The sequence below is a fragment of the Bos mutus genome, chromosome 7, assembly GCF_027580195.1.
Source record: "Bos mutus isolate GX-2022 chromosome 7, NWIPB_WYAK_1.1, whole genome shotgun sequence".
NCBI classification, from domain to species: Eukaryota; Metazoa; Chordata; class Mammalia; order Artiodactyla; family Bovidae; genus Bos; species Bos mutus.
In genome coordinates, this window is record NC_091623.1 from 57,285,507 (window position 1) to 57,306,566 (window position 21,060).

The 21,060-nt window shown below is 44.7% G+C and overlaps 1 non-coding gene and 2 pseudogenes across 1 annotated transcript; 1 reads left to right on the plus strand and 2 right to left on the minus strand.

Moving 5' to 3' along the window:
* Nucleotides 1-1,765: 1,765 nt before the first annotated feature.
* LOC138988591 (RNA-binding protein with serine-rich domain 1-like) lies at nucleotides 1,766-4,106 on the minus strand (annotated as a pseudogene).
* A 2,805-nt stretch (nucleotides 4,107-6,911) lies between these two features.
* Nucleotides 6,912-6,983, minus strand: TRNAC-GCA (transfer RNA cysteine (anticodon GCA)). The gene has a single exon. It is a non-coding gene; the product is annotated as a tRNA-Cys (tRNA).
* A 3,921-nt stretch (nucleotides 6,984-10,904) lies between these two features.
* On the plus strand, nucleotides 10,905-11,930 carry LOC138988631 (heterogeneous nuclear ribonucleoproteins A2/B1 pseudogene; annotated as a pseudogene).
* The last annotated feature ends 9,130 nt before the right edge of the window (nucleotides 11,931-21,060 follow it).

Here is a 21,060-nt window from a genome sequence, read left to right on the forward strand (position 1 = left end):
AGAACCAGCCTGCCAATGCAGGAGACGTAAGAGACTCAGGTTTGATTTGGGTCGGGAAGATCCCCTGGAGGAGGACATGGCAACCCACTCCAGTATTCTTGACTGGAGAATCCCATGGACAGAGGAACCTGTCAGGCTATAGTCCATGGGGTCGCAAAGAGTCAGACATGACTGAACCGACTGAGCATGCGTGCATGCAGGTGAAACACAAATGAACAAAACTACTTTCTCTGGCATGGCTGTGGGATGCAGACATTCCAGATTTGTTAATACAATTTGGGCGTTAATTACTGGTAAACATGTGAATGGTCTCTATCGTATTGTGTTAATACATGAGTTTACGGATATTTTTAAAAAATAAAGCTTTTAACACTTAAACTTTAAACATATATAGTACTGTACCTTAATGAGACAATGGATGTCAAAGCTATTGCGGTAATCATTTCATGATATAGATGTCATATCATTATACTATTATATTCCCTTTAAACATCCATACTGTGTGCGTGTGTGCTAAGTTGCTTCAGACTCATTGCGGCCCTATGGACTATAGCCCATCAGTCTCCTCTGTCCATGGGATTCTCCAGGCAAGAATACTGGAGTGGGTTGCCCTGCCCTCCTCCAGGGGATCTTCCTGACTTAAGATTGAACCAACATCTCCTGCAACTCCTGCATTGCAGGCAGATTCTTTACCGCTGAGCCATGGGTGAAGCCGAAACATATATAGTACTGTATGTCAATGGTGTGTCAATGATATCTCATGAAATCAGAAAAAAATTTTTATGAAAAAAATTAAAAGTACAAAAAAGTATAAATCAAAGAGGACAAACAACTGTATTTTTCTTTTTTTTAAATTTTATTTTATTTTTAAACTTTACATAATTGTATTAGTTTTGCCAAATATCAAAATGAATTTTGATGTATTTTTCTTCAGAATTATTTTATTGAATCATAAATGTACACCTGCTTTATAACTACACTCTAAAATTTAAGGAACAGTGTTATGCCTCATTACAACATACTCCTGGCTAACAGCTTTTCAATATCTGAGAAAAATCTTGCAAAAGTTTTCACATGATCAAAATAAGGATGCTTCTACACTCTGACAAAGACCACTAGAAAAAAATAATTAAGCTAAGAAACCATCTCAACGGCATTTTCTATATAGTTTTTCCTCTGCAGGGAGGTAATGTTCTTAAATAATCCACTCCATTCACCAATGGCTCTCTGCAGCTGCTCTGGTGTCTTCTGCCACATCACTGCATGTTTACTCATGGCTGAGACAATTCACCCGAGGCTGTCCTGTTACCTCTGGGCTCTCATCCTCTGCTATTTAGACAGTGAGTGAAAGTTGCTCAGTCATGTCTGATTCTTTTCGACCCCATGGACTATACAGTCCATGGAATTCTCCAGGCCAGAATACTGGAATGGGTAGCCTTTCCCTTCTCCAGGGGATCTCCCCAACGCAGGGGTTGAACCCAGGTCTCCCGAATTGCAGGCGGATTCTTTACCAGCTGAGCCACAAGGGAAGCCCATGGCAAATAGGAAGCTCAATATCAGCTTTGCCCTCTCAACCCCCACTTCCTCCACTGCCTTCTGGACCAGAGTTTCAGTCTTTAAGTTTTCCCCACTGCTGGCAGTAGTTCCTCAGACTTTCTTCTGTGGTTTCAGACTCAGTTGCTTCAGTTCAATTCCCCATAGCTGAAGGAGATGAGAGATCTCAGCAAAGAATGCAGGTCTGAACTGTCCTGGCTCTGGTGAGAACCTAAGGTGCTCCAGGAAAGTACCTCCAGGAGCATCTCCACGAAGACTCAGCAATGCTGCTATGGCCTCTCAGCTCCTGTCTCCCTTGAAGTAATCCTGAGCGATTGTCTATCTTCCTGCAAAACATATCCGTTGAAGAGAGTGACCTTTCCAGAATCAGTCATCAAAATTAATATTCTATTTTCTCTATTAATTTTCAAATTGTGAATTATATATGTGTTATCATCTCTTCCTTTTATGTTGATTTTCTCACCTAGTTGAATACCCAATGAAGGGAAGAGTAATGTGGACTTTAATGGTTCACACTGACATTCTTCATACTTATTTATTCACTTTGCTTTTAGAAGGGGATCAGATATATTTTGTTGGAAGAAAGTATTCAATCTCCAAAAACACTTTCTAAAGTTTTCTCTGAAAGTCACTCAACCTCAGTTATACCATGATACCACCTTTTTGGTGGGAGACTGCAGTCAACGGTCACTATGATTTTAACATTCTTTCTCTCTTAATCCATTTAAGACTCTAACCATAATAATCTACTTAAAATGTAAACCTAATCAGTGCACCCTTTCTTTTACAGCCCATCACTTCTGTCTTCAGAGGATGTTTTTAGAGAGAGAAAATAAAAATATTTTAATCCTCTTATCCTGCCATAAGTATTAACACAATCCCTTTCAACACCCAGTATTTCCCAGTTTGGAAAGAAAATCATGCGATCCTTATGTTTACAGAGTTTACACCTATTACATGCCAAGTTGTGGACTAAGACCCATGATTCAAAATGTCACTGAACAAAGTCGTTGCCCCAATTTATTTGAATCTTTGTGACAGAAAAGATTTTTTTTTTACTCTATTCCTAGGTTTATTTAACTCTACACAACAAAGATCCACCACAACATCATCTAAAATGCCACGAAGTTACAAAACCCAAAAGAGAAAATAAATAGTACTGACTGTACAATAAAAGCCAAAAAAGCAATGTACACATTGCCAGGGTAGCCTGCAGGGCCATGAACAGCAACACAACTGCCCCCGGTAGGGGTGGTTCTGTGATGACCTGGCAGATCTGGCTCGCAACTTGCCAATTTCAGAGAAAGGGAGTGGAGTGTGTGCGTGCGTGTGTGTGCGTGTGTGTGTGTGTATACACGTGAAAAGAACTATTTGGGGCAGATAACATGGGGCATTTGTCCCTAGAGGTCAGAAGAGGACCCTAGCAGGGGAGCAGGGCTAGGATAACAGGAATGGCATCACGACAGGACCAGGCCACCAGATCAGCCCAGCTCATTTGGGACATGGGAAAACGTGTTCCCAGGCCGGGGATGTCCCTCCACCTGGAGCCCCCTGGCTCATCCCTGCTGCTTTGCTAGCTACATGACTCCCAGGAACTATAGAAACTTGGAAGTTTTCCAGCCAGAACACTAGAGGGCACCTTTCCAAGCACAACCGCAAACCAGCAACACCCCTGCAGCCAGAGCTCTGCTGCTCGAGGACACGTGTCAACTGCTGCCCTCACCTTCGGCAGGAGACGGAGCTGGAGCCGCTCCAGTGGCGGCGGCGGCGGCGGGGGGATCGGGGTCGCTGGCGCTTGGGGGACCTGCCCCAAGGGGAACGCGACCTGCTCCTCCTCAGCCTGTGCCACGTGGAGGGGGCGGTGGCAGCATTCTCCGGGGAGGGCTCAGTCGTCTGGGGGTGGCTGGGGCCAGGGGGCCAGCATGGCTGTGGCCGTGATCTGCTGGGCGTCGATTGCTCTCCCTCCATGTGCTTGAGCGCCTTCGCAGCCTCTTCCGGATTCTTGAACTCCACGTAGGCGTGGCCTTGAGACGGATGCGCGCGCATCCTTTCTCTGGGCAGGTCGATCGCTCTAGCTCTCCCGAAGGTGGAGAATATCTCCCGAAGGTGGAGAATATCTCCCAGATGTGCTCCCTGGTCACCTTCCGGGTGAGCCTTGCTACGTGCACTTTGGTGGGCTTAGGGGCGGGGCTGCGCCGTCTCCTTTCCTTCTAGTCTTGTCCGGGTGGTTTGGGTTTGGAACCGGACCGCCGCCTGTGATCTCGGGGACGCCAAGGCCTCGGAGAGCCGGGGGAGCTGCTGGAGCTGGAGCTGCGGGACCCACTGGAGCATCCCGAGCGGCCAGATGCTGAGAGCGAGCTGGAGCCGCGGCTGGAGCCCGCGCGGGACCGAGCCCCGGAGCTGCTGCTACCGCCCGAGGCCCTGAGCCGCTTCCGAGCTTTATCCCTGACGCGGTCCTTCTCGCCGGACTGCTGGGTGGCGCCTGTATCTTTACAGCGATCCACGGACTGCTCGCCAGAGCGCTCTTTGAGTGGGATGGGAGACGGAGTCATCTCGCCTCCGCGCTTCTCAGCTTCAGGAGAGAAAGGGGTTAATAGATTAAAGGCTGTTTCCTACAGTGTTAGGTACGATAGAGTGCTGTGATCATCAATAAGGCCATCACAGAGACAGAAAAAGAGGGAGATATAGAGGAAGAGAAGTAAGAAAGAAAAAAATATTAATGACAATTATTGATGATAAAGAGATTGGAGAAGGGCAAACTGATGACACATATGGATCAGGGAGCTGAATTTTTAAAAACATTCTATTGTTTGCTAAATGTTCCCAGAAATACAAGAGCCAGTGATGTACTAGATTATTTTAGCCCAACATCAAAGCAGGTTCCAAGTTGTTTTCAGTTCAGTTCAGTCGCTCAGTCGTGTCCGACTCTTTGCGACCCCGTGAATCGCAGCACGCCAGGTCTCCCTGTCCATCACCAACTCCCGGAGTTCACTGAGACTCACGTCCATCGAGTCAGTGATGCCATCCAGCCATCTCATCCTCTGTCGTCCCCTTCTCCTCTTGCCCCCAATCCCTCCCAGCATCAGAGTCTTTTCCAATGAGTCAACTCTTCGCATAAAGTGGCCAAAGTACTGAAGTTTCAGCTTTAGCATCATTCCTTCCAAAGAAATCCCAGGGCTGATCTCCTTCAGAATGGACTGGTTGGATCTCCTTGCAGTCCAAGGGACTCTCAAGAGTCTTCTCCAACACCACAGTTCAAAAGCATCAATTCTTCGGCGCTCAGCTTTCTTCAAAGTCCAGCTGTCACATCCATACATCCAGTTTTTTAAATGTTTTATACAACATTAAATGTACAAAGAGGGCTTCCCTGGTGGCTCAGATGCTGAAGAATCTGTTGGCTATGCAGTAGATGTTGGGTGCATGCTAAGTTGCTTCAGTCGTGTCCGACTCTTTGTGACCCTATGGACTGTAACCCTCCAGGCTCCTCTGTCCATGGGATTCTCCAGGAGAGAATACTGGAGTGGTTTGCCATTCTCCCTCTTCAGGGGATCTTCCAGACCCAGGGATTGAACCGGAGTCTCTTCTGTCTCCTGCATTGGCAAACAGGTTCTTTCCCAGTACCGCCACCTGGGAAGCAGTAGACATTAAAGAAAGCTTTATAGAAACATTAAAATACACAAAAGGACTGGATTAAGTTGGAAGAGAAGTGAGGTAAAGTTCGACGTCGCCTCAGAGGATATCTCAGGTAGAGAAATCAAAAAGTGAGAAAAAAGAAAAGACACTGTAAAATAACTTAAGTCACCTTGACCCTGGTGTGAGTGATATAGGCAAGTCACAGACAAAACCCTTACCACAAGTCCTAGCACCTCACCACTGTGTCACCCCCAGGGCCCATGGACGTTCAGTCTGTACTGTCTTCGTTACAGCTCAGGGCCACCACAGGGGAAACTAAACCACGAGAAGCAGACCCCGTGCTGCTGTATCAGGCAGATGGCTGGAACATTCTGTCTTCTTCCAGCTTAAAAATGGGATAGTCTGGGCTTTGTAGTGTCATTTAGTTCAGAACTGCCTTTCATGGGAGCACTGCCTCCTCAGCCCACATTATAAGCACTATTAATAGGAAGAGAAAGAAATCTGAAACCCAGTATGGCAGAGTCTGGGGTAGTGTCTATGCATTTCTGCCAAGGGGTCAACCCAGGCCTCTATCTGTAATAAGGACCCTCCTATCAAGTCTCAGAAAGCTTCTCCACCTCACCAGGCTTGACCAGTGGTTTTCAGAATGAGAAAATGAATCCTTGGACCATAAGCAGCAGCAGCGCCTGGGGAATTACTACTAGAAATGCAGAGTCTCAGGCCTTGCTCCCAGATGTGATGAAGCAGAGACTCTGGGATGGAGCAGCAGAGAGCTGAATTAAAAAAGAAGGAAGGAAGAAAGAAAATACCAGAAAAATAAACGACCCAATCAAAAAAATGGGCCAAAGAACTAAACAGACATTTCTCCAAAGAAGACATACAGATGGCTAGCAAACACATGAAAAGATGGTCAACATCACTCATTATCAGAGAAATGCAAATCAAAACCACAATGAGGTACCATGTCTCGCTGGTCAGAATGGCTGCCATCAAAAAGTCTACAAACAATAAATGCTGGAGAGGGTGTGGAGAAAAGGGAACTCTCTTACACTGTTGGTGGGAATGCAAACTAGTACAGCCACTGTGGAGAACAGTGTGGAGACTTCTTAAAAAAACTGGAACTAGAACTGCCATACGACCCAGAAATCCCACTGCTGGGCATACACACTGAGGAAACCAGAGTCAAAAGAGACACATGTACCCCAACATTCATTGCAGCACTGTTTACAATAGCTCAGATGTTGAAGCAACCTAGATATCCATTGGCAGACAAATGGATAAGGAAGTTGTGGTACATACACACAGTGGAATATTACTCAGCTATTAAAAAGAATGCATTTGAGTCAGTTCTAACAAGTGGATGAAACTGGAGCCTATTATACAGAGTGAAGTAAGTCAGAAAGAAAAACACCAATACAGGATATCAACGCATATATATGAAATTTAGAAAGATGGTAACGACAACGCTATGTGCATGACAGCAAAAGAGACAAAGATATAAGGAACAGAGTTCTGGATTCTGAGGGAGAAGGTGAGGGTGGGATGATTTGAGAGAATAACATTGAAAAGTGTATTGGAAAGAAAAGTGAAAGTGAAAGTGAAGTCGCTCAGTCGTGTCCGACTCTTTTCGACCCCATGGACTGTAGCCTACCAGGCTCCTCCCTCCATGGGATTCTCCAGGCAAGAGTACTGGAGTGGGTTGCTGTTTCCTTCTCCAGGAGATCTTCCCAAACCAGGGATCGAACCCAGGTCTCCTGCATTGCAGGCAGACGCTTTACCATCTGAGCCACCAGGGAAGACTCGAAAAGTGTATTACCATATGTGAAATAGATCACCAGTCCAAGTTCAATGCATGAAACAGGGCACTCAAAGCCAGTGCACTGGGACGACCCAGAGGGATGGAATGTGGAGGGAGGTGGAGGGGGGCGGGTTTGGGGCGGAGGGGACAGCATGGCTGATTCATGTCAATGTATGGCAAAACCCACAATATCGTAAAGTAATTAGCTCCAATTAAAGTAAACTGAAAAAAAAAAAAAAAGCCAAGAAACTTGTGGGGAAAACATTTTTCAGAGAGAAATATTTAAACAGAGCCTGGGCAAATACTACTTCTACTTCATAGTGATTTTGTTTAAAAAAATATGCCTTCTTACCCCAAGAAAACTTCATATGTACAGATATAAGAACCCTTGAATCTTTGTTAATACTAACACCACAGAAAAAAACTTTCAATAAGGTACCTTTTTGTCTTAAGGGCAACTGTTTGCTAAATTAAAGAGATTTTACATAGGACAAGGGTAGATAAATGGACACTCTCTTGCCATCAATATGGATTCCAAGCTCATCAGAAGAGGCCAGCTTGGAAATAGGTCTATGCAGTTTCCCCCAGTTCCAAGAGCTTTCCTCTGACTATGCCTGAGTTGCAGACAGCTTGTGACTCCCTGGAAAGTCTACTGACTTCTGCCTCTGCCTCTCCTTTTATAAGGGGAGAGAGTGGACAACACAATCTAGAGGACACGCTTTCTCTCAATCCAAGGCATTGGAGAGATTCTGAAATCTATATCCATAAACACAAGATTCTGAGGCCATTAACATCATCAGATACTGTTGTAGATGAAAAAAAATACATTTGTGCCTGGGTAGGTATTTGCATCGTCTACCGATATTGTAATGTTTTCTTTCCCTCGGTTGGGATACATTCTACAAAAATAAGAATGGAAGTTGCTTTCTGCACTTCATAATAGCTTTAGAAGGACCAGGGCTCCAGGTCTTCTTTACAACTCACAAGCTCCCTTAGCAACAGAGTAGACCTTCCTTTCCCTGAAAGAACACTGTGCCTGAAATTTCCTTACTATACCTTGTAACAAACACCAATCTACCTAATTCACCAGAGCAGGTGCAGAGAGTCATTTTGTGAATCCATCAACTTATTTAAGGACATTACCTTACTGTGGGGGCTTCCCAGGTGACTCCAATGAATGAGGTGACTCATTCATCTACCAATACAGAGACTCGAGTTTGAGCCTTGGTTTAGGGAGATCCCCTGGTGTAGGAGATGGCAACTCACTCCAGTATTTTGCCTGGGAAATCCCATGGACACAGGAGCCTGGTGGGCTGTGGTCCACTGTTGTTGTTTAGTTGCTCAGCTGTGTGACCCCATGGACTGCAGCACGCCAGGCTTCTCTGTCCATCACCAACTCCCAACCTGCTCTAACTCATGTCCATCGAGTCGGTGATGCCATCCAACCATCTCATCCTCTGTCGCCCCTTCTCCTGCCCTCAATCTTTCCCAGCATCAGGGTCTTTTCTAAGGATTCAGCTCTTCACATCAGATGGCCAAAGTACTGGAGCTTCAGCTTCAGCATCAGTCCTTCCAATGAATAGTCAGGATTGATCTCCTTCAGGATTGACTAATTTGATTTCTTTGCAGTTCAAGGGACTCTCAAGAATCTTCTCCAACACCACAGTTCAAAAGCATTAATTCTTCAGCATGCAGCCTTTTTTATGGTCTAGCTCTTACATCCACACATGACTATTGGGAAAAAACCATTGCTTTGACTATATGGACCTTTGTCTGCAAAGTAATGTCTCTGATTTTTAATATGCTGTCTAGGTTTGTCATAGCTTTTTTTCCCCAAGGTGCAGGTGTCTTTTAATTTCATGGCTACAGTCACCATCTGTAGTGATTCTGGAGCCCAAGAAAATAAACTCTGTCACTGGTCCATAGGGTTGCAAAGAGTTGGACATGACTGAGCAACTGAACACACACACACACACACACACACACACACACACACACCTTACTGCGAAGGAAATATGGTATAAAAATGCCTTTTTAAAGGTTATTCACATAAAATATTGGCTACCAACTGAGTAAAAGAAAAACATTACATGTTCATAGAGATTGCAAATACCAGCCCTCCAAACGTATTGAGTTTTTTCATCTACAGTAGTATCTGACGGTGTCAGTAACCTCAAATTCTTGTGTTTGTGGGTACAGATTTAGGAATCTCTCCAATACCTTGGATTTGAGAGAGACCATGTCCTCTGGATTGGGTTGTCTAGTGATTGGGTTGTCTACTGATTTGGTTATCCACTCTCTTCCTCTATAAAAGGAGAGTCAGAGGCAGAAGTCAGTGGACTTTTCAGGGAGCCACAGCCTGACTGCATCTCAAGAGTGGTCAGAGGACAACTCCTGGAACTGGAGGAACCTGCATTGACCAGATTTCCAAGTTGGCCTCTTCTGGTGAGTGATGGCAAGAGAGTATCTGTCTGTCTACTTCTGTCTTTTGTAAAATCTTTCTGTGTGAGGTAGATGTAGTGTTTGCCTAGGCTCTGTTTAAATAGTTCTCTCTGAAAAAATGTTTTACCCACAAAGTATTTGATCTTTTTCTCTTCAAAACTTCACTTCTCTGCTTCACATGCCATCAGTTTGACCTTTCCCAATCTCTTCATCATTAATACTTGTCATTAATATTTTTTCTTTCTTATTTCTCTTCCCCCATATCTCCATCTTTCTCTGTTACTGTGTTGTCCTTATTATCACAGCACTTTACTGTACCTAACACTGTAGTAAACATTCTTTCTCTCATCAAGATTCAAATAAACTGGGGCAATGATTTTGTTAAGTGAAATTCTGAATCGTGGATTTTAGTCCACAACTTGGCATATAATAGATGTTCTGTAAGTGGGAGGATCAAGTGCTTTTTTCCTCCAAACTGTGGCATCTTAGATGTTGCTGCTGCTGCTAAGTCGCTTCAGTCGTGTCCGACTCCGTGCGACCCCATAGACGGCAGCCCACCAGGCTCCCCCGTCCCTGGGATTCTCCAGGCAAGAACACTGGAGTGGGTTGCCATTTCCTTCTCCAATGCATGAAAGTGAAAAGTGAAAGTGAAGTCGCTCAGTCATGTCTGACTCTTAGCGACCCCATGGACTGCAGCCCACCAGGCTCCTCCGCCCATGGGATTTTCCAGGCAAGAGTACTGGAGTGGGGTGCCATTGCCTTCTCCGATTAGATGTTGAGAGGGGTAATATTAATAATTATGGCGGGACTACAGAAATGAAATGATATTTGTATTTTCTCCTTTAAATATATCTTCTGAGGAAAGAAGTGTTAGGTGTAAAAGAAAGGATACCCTGATTAGGTTTACATTTTAAGTAGATTATGGTGATCAGATTCTTACATGGATTAACAGAGAAAGGAGTTGAAATCCTACTGAAAGTTGATTGATAACAATAAAGGTGATATCATTGTATAACTGAAGTTGATTTTTTGAGAAAACTTCAGAGAGTGTTTTTGGGAGTTTGAATAGTTTCTTTCAAAAAAATATATTCGAGCTCCTTCTAAAAGCAAAGTGACTAAGTGAGCATGCCATTGTAAACCACTGAGTATCAAATTTAATGAGAAAATCAACACAAAATGAAGAGCTGATAAAACATGCATTTCACAATTGGAAACTAATAGAGAAAATGCATTGTTAATTTGATGACTGGGTCTGGAAAGGTCACTCTTGGAAATGGTGTTTTGCAGGAAGGCGGAAACGTGCCTAGAGGCCATAGCAGCATCGCTGGGTCCCTGTGGAGGTGCTCCTAGAGGCATTTTCCTGGGGTACCTGAGGTTCCCACTGCAGAGCCAGGACATGTCTGGTCTGCATTCATCCCTGAGACCTCTCTCATCTCCCTCAGCTATGGGAAATCAGGCTGAAGCAACCGAGTCTGTGATGGAGAAAACCTGGAAATCTGTTCCTATGAGAAGGCAACAGAAAGAGGCCGAACAAATCCGTAAACTTTTCATTGGCGGCTTGAGCTTTCAAACCACAGAAGAAAGTCTGAGGAAGTACTACCAGCAGTGGGGAGAACTCACAGACTGTGTGGTCCTGAGGGACTTTGCCAGTCAACGATCAAGAGGATGTGGTTTTGTCACCTTTTCATCCGTGACCGAGGTGGATGCTGCCATGGCGGCCAGACCCCATTCCATTGACGGCAGAGTGCTTGAACCCAGACGTGCCGTCCCAAGAGAGGCATCTGGACAGCGGGGGGCTCACTGGACCCTGAAGAAGCTGTTCGTTGGTGGAATTAAGGAAGATACCGAGGAGCATCATCTTAGAGAGTACTTTGAGAAATATGGAAAAATCGATGCCATTGAGATCATTACTGATAGGCAGTCAGGCAGGAAAAGAGGCTTTGGATTTGTGACTTTTGATGACTATGATCCTGTGGATAAGATAGTGTTGCAGAAATACCATGCCATCAATGGTCATCATGCAGAAGTCAGGAAGGCTTTGTCAATATGGGAAATGCAGCAAGTCCAAGGTTCTAGAAGTAGAAAAAGAGACCCTTTTGATTTTAGTGTTTCTTCTAGTCGGGGTGGAAATTTTGGACGAGGGCCAGGAACTAAATTTAGAGGAGAAGCTGATGGATATGGAAATGGCCCCAGGTCTAGGGATAGCTGTCAAGGGTATGGAGGAGGACCTGGAGGTGGGAATTTTGGAGGTTACCCTGGTTATGGAGGAGGAGGTGGAGAATATGCTGGTCGAGGTCCTGGGTATGGCAACCAGTGGGAATTCTCTGGAGGTGGTTATGGCAATAATTTTGGAAATTACGACCAGCAACCTTCTAACTATGGTCCAATGAGAAATGGAAACTTCGGCGTTGGCAGGAACAAGGCGGCCCCATATGGTGGAGGCAATTATGGCCCAGGAGGCAGTGGCGGAAGTGGGGGTTATGGAGGCAGAAGTGGATATTGAGCTTCTTCCTGTTTGCCCTGGGCTTAACTGTCTAAATAGCAGAGGATGAGAGCCCAGATAAACAGTTTCAGGTTTTTGAATTAAGGACATTAAGGAAACTCTTATCTCAGTCATGAATAAATAGTGATGTGGCAGAAGACAACAGAACAGGTCCAGAGAGCCATTCTGTTGGTGGGTTGGAAGGCTGTATAAAAAGACACTTGTGAACTTTATGCAAGTGAATTTGAAAACTTTGATGAAATATATATATATATATATATATATATTTTAGTAAAAGACAAGTTACTTGTCCTCTTCCTGGAGGGTCAAAGAAAATAATTCTATATTATATAATGAAATTATATTTAGACTTAGAAGGCTTTCTACCAAGAAGAAAATGCCTTGGAGACAGTTTCTCAACTTCTTCCTGTTTCTTTGTTGTCGTGGTCTTTGTGAGATTGTAGAAGCATTCCTTCTTTGATAACATTAAATTTGCAAGTTTCAGGTGACATGTGAAAACTTTTTAAAGATTTTACTCAAGTTTTGAAAAGCTATTAGCTAGGAGTATGTTGTAATAAGAAATAATGTTATTCATTAAATTTTAGAGTATAGAGGTATGAAGCAGTTGTAGATTTTTTATTTAATAAAATAATTCTAAAAGAAAAACAATTGTAGTTTGTCTGCTTTCATTTATAGCTTTTTGTACTTTAAATTTTTATTTTTGTAATATTTTTTTCTACTTTCAAGAGATATGGATGTACAGTACTATATATTTTGAAAGTGTGTAGCATAATGATATGACATCTATATCATGCAGTGATTACCACAATAATATTTAACATCCATCATCTCAAATAGTATTAAAAAGATAAAGAAAAAAAGATTTTTGTGTGTGCAATGAGAATTCTTAAGATTACTCTCTAAACATCTTTCCTAGATATCAACAGCAGTGCTAACTGTACTGACCACAAGTCCATGCTCTGTAAGCACAGTGAGACCACATAATACCAAAATGTGGGAGTTTGTAGCAGGGAAAGATTGATTGCAGAGGCAAGCAAGGAGATGGGTGGCTCATGCCTTAAAACCCTCCAAACTCTGTGAAAGCTTTCAGCAAAGCCCTTTTCCAGGAAAGGTGACAGAGGGGCATGGTAAGTTGTTGCAAACTTCTTGTTGTCAGATCTTAACATCAGGGTCACATTCAGGTAATGATTTTCTTGTAAAGTGCAAGTGTTAGTCACTCAGTCATGTCTGACTCTTTTCGACCCCATGGACTGTAGCCTACCAGGCTCCTCTATCCATGGAATTCTCCAGGTAAGAATACTGGAGTGGGTAGCCATTCCGTTCTCCAGGGGTTCTTGTAAATCTCCATCAAACAAATGTTATTCTCTGTTCTGACAAGAAAGGATAAGGTCCCAAGTTACAGCTTTCACCCTCTGAGGTCATGTCCTGCCTAAGAGGTGGGGATCCCTGCAGGGGCCTGTTACCCTGCCCAAGAACCTTTGTCCAGTACCCAGTCTGGATCCTCCAACCAGTACCCAGGCCAGGATGAAGAGGAAGATCTCTGCTAGCAGCTTCCTCAGGGCCAAGTCCCCAGACTGCTGCCCAGCCATTATACTGAAGGAGCCAGTCACCCAGGACCCAGCTGGCCCTCAGATTCCTTGGTAGGGCAATGTTCCCTGGCCTGCAACCCATGCAGACTGCTTTTGCAGTAGGTCACAGAGGCCATGGGGATGGGGAGAGGTCCCCCTCCAGCTCAAGACTGAGTGCAGCCCGCTGAGTGCAGCCCTTAGCCTGGAGCTGCTCAGATCAGATCAAATCAGTCATTCAGTCGTGTCCGACTCTTTGTGACCCCATGAATCGCAGCACGCCAGGCCTCCCTGTCTCTCACCAACTCCCGGAGTTCACTCAGACTCACGTGCATTGAGTCCGTGATGCCATCCAGCCATCTCATCCCCTGTAGTCCCCTTCTCCTCCTGCCCATAATCCCTCCCAGCATCAGAGTCTTTTCCAATGAGTCAACTCTTCGCATGAGGTGGCCAAAGTGCCATTACTTGCCCCACCCTGTTACTAAGCAACGGTTAAGGTGGGGCCATTAGTGGTTCTGCTCAGTCATTGGTTGGCGCCACAGTGGGCCCTTCCCCCAAGCAAACGGATGTCAATGGGTGACTCTTACTTGGCTCATTCAACCAAGGGTTGGTGGAGTGGTGTTCATGAGGTGGAGAGTTTGGTAACAGGCAGAGCTTGGCCTTCTCCCAGGGGCACTCCAGCTTACCCAGCCTATGGCCAGCTGGTGAGCTGGGAGCGGGGCAGGGGGTGGTGGTGCCCAGGGATCAGGCTGGGGACTGTGTCCTGCAGAGCTCTAGAGCCCTCAGCAGAGCCTCACACTGACCTTGGCCCAGGCCTTGAGGTAGTAGTGAACCTCTCCCCCATCCTTGTCTCTGTGACCCGCACCATTTGGGTGGCCTGAGGAGCCTGAGGATTAGGAGTTACCCCACGTCCGAGGTCAGGGGCAGCGGCCGAGAGTGCCAGGCTGCGACCGTGCAGGAACGGCCGAGAAGAGCTACCCAAGTCCGAGGTCAGGGGCGGCAGCTGAGAGGAACTACCCCGTCCGAGGCCAGGGGCGGCGGCCAGGAGGACCAACCCCAGGTCCAAGGAGCGGGAGCTGCGCAGGCGCAGGAGGGCCTACAGGAGCTATCCCACGTTGAAGGTCAGGAAGGGAGGTGGTGAGGAGATGCCCCTCTTCCAAGGTAAGGAGCAGTGGCTGCGCTTTGCTGGAGCAGCCCAGAAGAGATACCCTATGCCCAAGGTAAGAGAAACCCAAGTAAGACGGTAGGTGTTGCTAGAGGGCATCAGAGGGCAGACACACTGAAACCATACTCACAGGAAACTAGTCAATCTAATCACACTAGGACCAGAGCCAGCCTTGTCTAACTCAATGAAACTAAGCCATACCCGTGGGGCAACCCAAGACAGGTGGGTCATGGTGGAGAGATCTGACAGAATGTGGTCCACTGGAGAAGGGAATGGCAAACCACTTCAATATTCTTGCCTTGAGAACCCCATGAACAGTATGAAAAGGCAAAATGATAGGATACTGAAAGAGGAACTCCCCAGGTCAGTAGGTGCCCAATATGCTACTGGAGATCAGTGGAGAAATAACTCCAGAAAGAATGAAGGGATGGAGCCAAAGCAAAAACAATATCCAGCTGTGGATGTGACTGGTGATAGAAGCAAGGTCCAATGCTATAAAGAGCAATATTGCATAGGAACCTGGAATGTCAGGTCCATGAATCAAGGCAAATTGGAAGTGGTCAAACAGGAGATGGCAAGAGTGAACATCGACATTTTAGGAATCAGTGAACTAAAATGGACTGGATGGGTGAATTTAACTCAGATGACCATTATCTCTACTACTGCGGGCAGGAATCACTTAGAAGAAATGGAGTGGCCATCATGGTCAACAAAAGAGTCCGAAATGCAGTACTTGGATGCCATCTCAAAAATGACAGAATGATCTCTGTTCATTTCCAAGGCAAACCATTCAATATCACAGTAATCCAAGTCTATGCCCCAACCAGTAATGCTGAAGAAGCTGAAGTTGAACGGTTCTATGAAGACCTACAAGACCTTTTAGAACTAACACCCAAAAAAGATGTCCTTTTCATTATAGGGGACTGGAATGCAAAAGTAGGAAGTCAAGAAACACCTGGAGTAACAGGCAAATTCGGCCTTGGAATACGGAATGAAACAGGGCAAAGACTAATAGAGTTTTGCCAAGAAAATGCACTGGTCATAACAAACACCCTTTTCCAATAACACAAGAGAAGACTCTACACATGGACATCACCAGATGGTCAACACCGAAATCAGATTGATTATATTCTTTGCAGCCAAAGATGGAGAAGCTCTATACAGTCAACAAAAATAAGACCAGGAGCTGACTGTGGCTCAGATCATGAACTCCTTATTACCAAATTCAGACTTAAATTGAAGAAAGTAGGGAAAACCACTAGACCATTCAGGTATGAACTAAATCAAATCCCTTATGATTATACAGTGGAAGTGAGAAATAGATTTAAGGGACTAGATCTGATAGATAGAGTGCCTGATGAACTATGGACTGAGGTTCATGACACTGTACAGGAGACAGGGATCAAGACCATCCCCATGGAAAAGAAATGCAAAAAAGAAAAATGGCTGTCTGGGGGAGGCCTTGCAAATAGCTGTGAAAAGAAAAGAAGTGAAAAGCAAAGGAGAAAAGGAAAGATATAAGCATCTGAATGCAGAGTTCCAAAGAATAGCAAGAAGAGATATGAAAGCTTTCCTCAGCAATCATGCAAAGAAATAGAGGAAAACAACAGAATGGAAAAGACTAGAGATCTCTTCAAGAAAATTAGAGATACCAAGGGAATATTTCATGCAAAGATGGGCTCAATAAAGGACAGAAATGGTATGGACCTATCAGAAGCAGAAGATATTAAGAAGAGGTGGCAAGAATACACAGAAGAACTGTACAAAAAAGATCAAGTCCAAGATAATCACGATGGTGTGATCACTCACCTAGAGCCAGACATCCTGGAATGTGAAGTCAAGTGGGCCTTAGAAAGCATCACTACGAACAAAGCAAGTGGAGGTGATGGAATTCCAGTTGAGCTATTTCAAATCCTGAAAGATGATGCTGTGAAAGTGCTGCACTCAATATGCCAGCAAATTTGGAAAACTCAGCAGTGGCCACAGGACTGGAAAAGGTTTTCCAGTTTTCATTCCAATCCCAAAGAAAGGCAATGCCAAAGAATGCTCAAACTACTGCACAATTGCACTCATCTCACATGCTAGTAAAGTAATGCTCAAAATTCTCCAAGCCAGGCTTCACCAATATGTGAACAGTGAACTTTAAGATGTTCAAGCTGGTTTTAGAAAAGGCAGAGGAACCAGAGATCAAATTGCCAACATCCGCTGGATCATGGAAAAAGCAAGAGAATTCCAGAAAAACATCTATTTCTGCTTTATTGACTATGCCAAAGCCTTTGACTGTGTGAATCACAATAAACTGTGGAAAATTCTTCAAGAGATGGGAATACCAGACCACCTGATCTGCCTCTTGAGAAATTTGTATGCAGGTCAGGAAGCAAGAGTTAGAACTGGACATGGAACAACAGACTGGTTCCAAAGAGGAAAAGGAGTACGTCAAGGCTGTATATTGTCACCCTGCTTATTTAACTTCTATGCAGAGTACATCATGAGAAACGCTGGCTGGAAGAAACACAAGTGGAATCCAGATTGCTGGGAGAAATATCACTAACCTCAGATATGCAGATGACACCACCCTTATGGCAGAAAGTGAAGAGGAACTAAAAAGCCTCTTGATGAAAGTGAAAGAGGAGAGTGAAAAAGTTGGCTTGAAGCTCAACATTCAGAAAAGGAAGATCATGGCATCTGGTCCCATCACTTAATGGGAAATAGATGGGGAAACAGTGGAAACAGTATCAGACTTTATTTGGGGGGCTCCAAAATCACTGCAGATGGTGACTGCAGCCATGAAATTAAAAGACGCTTACTCCTTGGAAGGAAACTTATGACCAACCTAGATAGCATATTCAAAGGCAGAAACATTACATTGCCAACAAAGGTCCGTCTAGTCAAGGCTATGGTTTTTCCTGTGGTCATGTATGGATGTGAGAGTTGGACTGTGAAGAAGGCTGAGCACCGAAGAATTGATGCTTTTGAACTGTGGTGTTGGAGAAGACTCTTGAGAGTCCCTTGGACTGCAAGGAGATCCAACCAGTCCATTCAAGGAGATCAACCCTCGGATTTCTTTGGAAGGAATGATGTTAAAGCTGAAACTCCAGTACTTTGGCCACCTCATGCGAAGAGTTGACTCAATAGAAAAGACTCTGATGCTGGGAGGGATTGGGGGCAAGAGGAGAAGGGGACGACAGAGGATGAGATGGCTGGATGGCACCACTGACTCGATGGACATGAGTCTGAGTGAACTCCAGGAGTTGGTGATGGACATGGAGACCTGGTGTGCTGCGATTCATGGTGTCACAAAGAGTCGGACATGACTGAGCGACTGAACTGAACTGAAATATACAGATATTTCTTACAAGGTACAGGAAAGACATTTTGGGCACTGTGTTCTTCCAGAAACAGGAAGTAGTAGGAGGAGATACAACAAAGAATGCTCTGAAAAGTTCTTAGTTATGAGATACCTTTTACTAGGATAGAGGAGAGGCTGGAAAAATAGAGGCTGTGCATATTTAATAATGGAAGAAATGGTTAGATTCAATAGCTTTTGCTATTAGTCTGAGGCAGAAAACCTACGGGTTGCCATTAGTCTGAGAGAAAACCTATGTGTGAGTCTTGATGACAGTGCAGTTCTACACAAACATTCTGAAAAAGAGAGCAGAACCCACTGATAAATAGAGGTAAAGCAATTTTGGTTGCTTTTTGATATCTGAATGAACATTTGATATAATAGTAAATTTGATGTAAAGCACTCAGATATTATAAATTATATATAATATTTAAACATTTTGTTGTTCAAAATTCTAAAAATGTGATAGAGACTCATGAGATAAAACCCAAGAATGTTTATTTCCCTTGGAACTCAACTTATTCTTTAAACTTTTCAAAGAGTTTTTATCAGTTCTTATAAGAACAATGTAGTACTTTGGGGCAAAGATGCAGCCTAGGAGCCCAGCACTGGAGGCCAAGATGGAGACGATCTCCATGGCCACCATGACCTTGCCCTTGGTGCTGTGGCAGATAGGGAGGAAGGTGACCCAGACACTGAGGAGCACCAGCCTGCTGAAGGTCAGGAACTTGGCTTCACTGAAGGTGTCAGGCAGGTTCCTGGCCAGGAAAGCCAAGGACAAGGTCCCCAGGGCTAAGGAGCCCAGGTAGCCCAGGACACAGTAGAAGGCAGTGACCGAGCCCTTGTTACACAGGATGAGGAGCTCCTTGGGCTCAGAGTGAGTGTCCATCTCAAGGAAAGGGGGAGAGGCTCCCAGCCAGACTCCACAGATGATCACCTGGATCATGGAGTACATGGGAAAGACATAGCAGGTCCTGTTAAGAGCAATCGCCTCATGGTTCTTCCTGGTTTCCTGGCCTTGAATGCCAAGATCACAGGGACGATTTTGGCCAAAACAGTGACCACAGCCACAGTGAACACAGCTCCAAATGTGGTCTGTTGGAGGATGCAGGTGGCTGTGTGGGGACGACTGATAAAGAGTAAGGAGCAGAGGAAGCACAGGAGGAGGGAGATGAACAAGTCGGTGACATCCCCAGAGAATCATCAAATTCAGGAAGGTCAAGTCCTTGGGGAGGGAGGCAGTGATTTCTCTCACTGTTTGGATACTCTTAGGCTGGGTGCTGGATACAGACCATTAGGCTGCTCTGCATCTGGGGAAAAAGCAAAGACTTGGTGTTTCAGTTTCAGAAATTCTTCATTTTTGGCCTGTTTTTAACACGATCACCTTTGTTGTCACTGTGTAGACAGACTGCCTGTGATGTAATACTCAGATACAAGATTAAGATTCTGTATTCATAACACAGGAAGAAGGCATTCAGCTACAGGTAAGACAAGACACAGTCAGCCTGGAACCTGAATCTTCAGCATATGGTGGGTCTAGGCTGGCTCAGTGATGTCACCAAGGATGTGGATTCTTAATCTTGTGAATTTATTTCCCCAGGTATCCATTCTCTCTTCTTAGAGCCAAAAACTGCTCCTGGACTCTCTCTCTCTCTCTCTCTGTCCTTTCAGACACAAGCTTGGTACCCACAAACACATGTATGTTTTGTTATGGGTTCTCAAGTCCCATGTCCTTTATTTCTCTCTTGTTTTAAACACTACTTTGATGTTGCAAATCCTTCAGTAAGTTCCTGAGCAAGAGAAGTCTATTTTAAAGTTAGCTTATTCATCAGTTCAGTTCAGTTCAGTCACTCAGTCGTGTCCGACTCTTTGCAACCCCATGAATTGCAGCACGCCAGGTCTCCCTGTCCATCACCAACTCCCGGAGGTCACTCAGACTCACGTCCATCGAGTCAGTGATGCCATCCATCCATCTCATCCTCTGTCGTCCCCTTCTCCTCCTGCCCCCAATCCCTCCCAGCCTCAGAGTCTTTTCCAATGAGTCAACTCTTCGCATGAGGTGGCCAAAGTACTGGAGTTTCAGCTTTAGCATCATTCCTTCCAAAGAAAACCCAGGGCTGATCTCCTTCAGAATGGACTGGTTGGATCTCCTTATAGGCCAAGGATCTCTCAAGAGTCTTCTCCAACACCACAGTTCAAAAGCATCAATTCTTCGGCGCTCAGCCTTCTTCACAGTCCAACTCTCACATCCATACATGACCACTGGAAAAACCATAGCCTTGACTAGACAGACCTTTGTCGACAAAGTAATGTCTCTGCTTTTGAATATGCTATCTAGGTTGGTCATAACTTTCCTTCCAAGGAGTAAGCGTCTTTTAATTTCATGGCTGCAGTCACCATCTGCAGTGATTTTGGAGCCCCCCAAATAAAGTCTGATACTGTTTCCACTGTTTCCCCATCTATTTCCCATTAAGTGATGGGACCAGATGCCATGATCTTCGTTTTCTGAATGTTGAGCTTTAAGTCAACTTTTTCACTCTCCTCTTTCACTTTCATCAAGAGGCTTTTGAGTTCCTCTTCACTTTCTGCCATAAGGGTGGTGTCATCTGCATATCTGAGGTTAGTGATATTTCTCCTGGCCATCTTGATTCCAGCTTGTGCTTCTTCCAGCCAGCGTTTCTCATGATGTACTCTGCATAGAAGTTAAATAAGCAGGGTGACAATATACAGCCTTGACGTACTCCTTTTCCTCTTTGGAACCAGTCTGTTGTTCCATGTCCAGTTCTAACTCTTGCTTCCTGACCTGCATACAGGTTTCTCAAGAGGCAGGTCAGGTGGTCTGGTATTCCCATCTCTTTCAGGATTTTCCACAGTTGATTGTGATCCACACAAAGGCTTTGGCATAGTCAATAAAGCAGAAATAGATGTTTTTCTGGAATTCTCTTGCTTTTTCCATGATCCAGCGGATGTTGGCAATTTGTTCTCTGGTTCTTCTGCCTTTTCTAAAACCAGTTTGAACATCAGGAAGTTCACGGTTCATATATTGCTGAAGCC